This window comes from Mus musculus, chromosome 2 (assembly GCF_000001635.26).
Source record: "Mus musculus strain C57BL/6J chromosome 2, GRCm38.p6 C57BL/6J".
Taxonomy (NCBI): Eukaryota; Metazoa; Chordata; class Mammalia; order Rodentia; family Muridae; genus Mus; species Mus musculus.
The window spans coordinates 177053819-177056952 of record NC_000068.7 but is presented as its reverse complement, the minus strand read 5'-3'; the positions used below and the strand labels follow the sequence as shown (position 1 = coordinate 177056952).

At 35.3% G+C, this 3134-nt stretch overlaps 1 pseudogene; it reads left to right on the top strand.

The window, feature by feature from the left end:
* Positions 1 to 266: 266 nt before the first annotated feature.
* Positions 267 to 2889, top strand: Gm14421 (annotated as a pseudogene).
* The last annotated feature ends 245 nt before the right edge of the window (positions 2890 to 3134 follow it).

Here is a 3134-nt window from a genome sequence, read left to right as displayed (position 1 = left end):
CTATGTGGGTAGGCAGGGCAGTCAGCGAATATTCATTTTGAAATAAACCTTTACACTGTTGTCTGTATATATTGCTTTGTGCACACTTATCAAATCCTACAGGATTTAGTCCCCTATGATGACGTGCATGTGAACTTCACTCAGGAAGAGTGGGCTTTGCTGGATGCTTCTCAGAAGAGTCTCTACAAAGATGTGATGGTAGAGACCTATAGGAATCTCACAGCTATAGATAATATTGGACTTTTCTTTTTTTTTTTTTTACTTTATAACATGTATGCACAACTGTTTCTTTGTTATTGTTTTTTGTTTTGTAATTTTAATTGAGAATGAGGAAGAATATGGTGAATAAATCACTCATGGTTTTAAAGTTCAATGGAGTTAGTAACTTAAATGTTGCCTAATTGCCAATAATGTAACATACTTTCTCTGGTACTGTGTTTAGGTTACAGTTGGGAAGAACATACAATTGAAGACCATTTCCAAACTTCTAGAAGTCATGGAAGGTAATTTTCCTCTGCAAGCTGAGGAGAAAATGCCTATGAAGAAAGTTTAACGTGTGCTACAAGTAGTAAAGAAAACCAATAGGGTACAATAAGCACTGCTTTCAGTTATGGATGTTTATTGAATTTCATAAAATCATATATGTCTATGGCAGATATGTAATTATTGTTTGCAAGACTTTCTATTAATTCAAAGACAGAGAAATAATGGCTTAACAGGTATGTTACTGTTTAAATCAACCTAGTAGAGCCATGCTGTACAAGTGCGAGTGTCTTTAGTCTCATATCGCTTAGCTATTGCAAAAGGAACACACAGTGATTAGGTGACAAGTATATGTCTAAAACCTAGTAATAAGCAAATAATCCATAGTATATCTGAGCTCAATGATATACTTGTAATATCATTGCTAAATTTAGTGAGATGGACAGTTCATAAGATTCAAAAATGGTTTGGTGGAAAAACCTTAATCGCTATACTACATCTCTATGAGGAAAAAAGTCACGTGTGTGAATGTAATATGGAACCTTTACACTTGTTATTCTCTTTTAATATGGTTGTCATACGTTACTATGGATACAGCCCTTGTGAGCATAGGGGTATTGAAAGATGCCACATACCTTTCACTTTTTCAGAACAACAAGAGGATATGCAGTATAACATACTTTGAGTGACATTCTAAATGTGCTGTAAGTTTATAAGTATTTAGTTTCCCAACATTATTGGTGACATTTTCCAACTCAAACTGCTGAAAATCATAATTAGAATTAGGGTAGTAGAAATTATATTCTGTTTGCATTTGTTCATGTTCCAAATGTAGTATTACTCTCATGATAACAAAATTTGTGAATGCAATCAGTGTGCAAAGACTTTGAGTTCTTCCTTTTTTTTTCAAATATGTGAATAACCTTTTATACAAAAAGTATGCTATAAATGTGAGCCAGATAATCAATACTGTTCCCATTTCATGTATCCTCAAAGATGTAAAACAATCCATAACGAGGAGAACACCTTTGAATGCAAACAAAGGCATATTACATTAACATTAGATTGCTCTTTTGAATGAAGCCAATTTTTAAAAGAATTCATACAGATAAAAAGACTCATCAGTATAATCAATGCGAGAACAATTTCACGTGTGCCAATTGTATTTGCAGGCATGAAAGAAGTTCTTCTGCAGAGCAACACTCTGAGTTTATTCAATGTGGTAAAGCCTTTGCATATCAGTCATAGTCAAAAGCATGTAAGAATACACAATGGAGAGAAACACTATGACTGTAACCAATGTGGTAAAGACTTTGGAACAAGGAGTGTCCTCCAAAGACTTAAACGAACACATACAGGAGAGAAACCCTATGAATGTAACCACTGTGGTAAAGCCTTTGCAAAAAGGAGTGACCTCCAAATTCATAAACGAATACATACAGGAGAGAAACCCTATGAATGTAACCAATGTTGTAAAGCCTTTACACGAAGCAGTCATCTCGGAATCCATAAGCGAACACATACAGGAGAGAAACCCTATGAATGTAAACAATGTGGTAAAGCCTTTGCACATAGCAGTACTCTCCAAATACATAAGCGAACACACACAGGAGAGAAACCCTGTGAATGTAAACAATGTGGTAAAGCCTTTGCACATAGCAGTACTCTCCAAATACATAAGCGAACACATACAGGAGAGAAACCTTGTGAATGTAAACAATGTGGTAAAGCCTTTGCACATAGCAGTACTCTCCAAATACATAAGCGAACACATACAGGAGAGAAACCCTAAGAATCTAAACAATGTGGTAAAGCTTTTAAAAGAAGTGGTGACCTTCTAATACATAAGCGAAGACATACGTGAGAGAAACCCTGTGAATGTAAGCAATGTGGTAAAGTTTTTATAAGAAGTGTTGACCTTCAAATACATAAGCGAAGACATACAGGAGATAAACCCTATGAATGTAAACAATGTGGTAAAGCTTTGCAGAAAGCAGTACTCTCCAGATATATAAGCGAACACGTACAGGAGAGAGACCCTATGAATGTAACTAGTGTGGTTAAGCCTTTGCAGGAAGCAGTGGTCTCCAATGTCATAAAAGAACACATACAGGAGAAACACCCCATGAATGGAACCAAGGTAGTAAACCCTTTGCAGGAAGCAGTGGTCTTGAATATCATCGAATACATACAGCTGAAAAACCCTATGTATTTAACCAATGTGGTAAAGCCTTTGCAGGAAGGAGTGACCTCCAAAGACAAAAGATCATACAGAAGAGAAAGTCTATGAAGGCATCTAATGTTATAAAGTCTTTGCAGCAAGCATTGATCTCCATGTATATAAATGAACACATACCAGAGAGGAACCTTTTAAATGTAACCAACATGGTAAAGCTTTTTCAAAAACCAATAGTCTTTACATACATAAAAGAATATATACTTGAGAGAAATGCTTTGACTTTAACCAATGTGGTTAAACTTTTTCAAAAAGCAGTCATCAACAAAATCATAAAACAACACGTATAGGAGAGAGATTTTTGAATGTTAGCAATGTGCTTTTACACCTTTTTTCACAAAACAGTGGCCTCAAAATATATAAGTACGTGTTTGTACTGGAGAGAAACCCTATGAATATCAGCAATGTCCTGAAA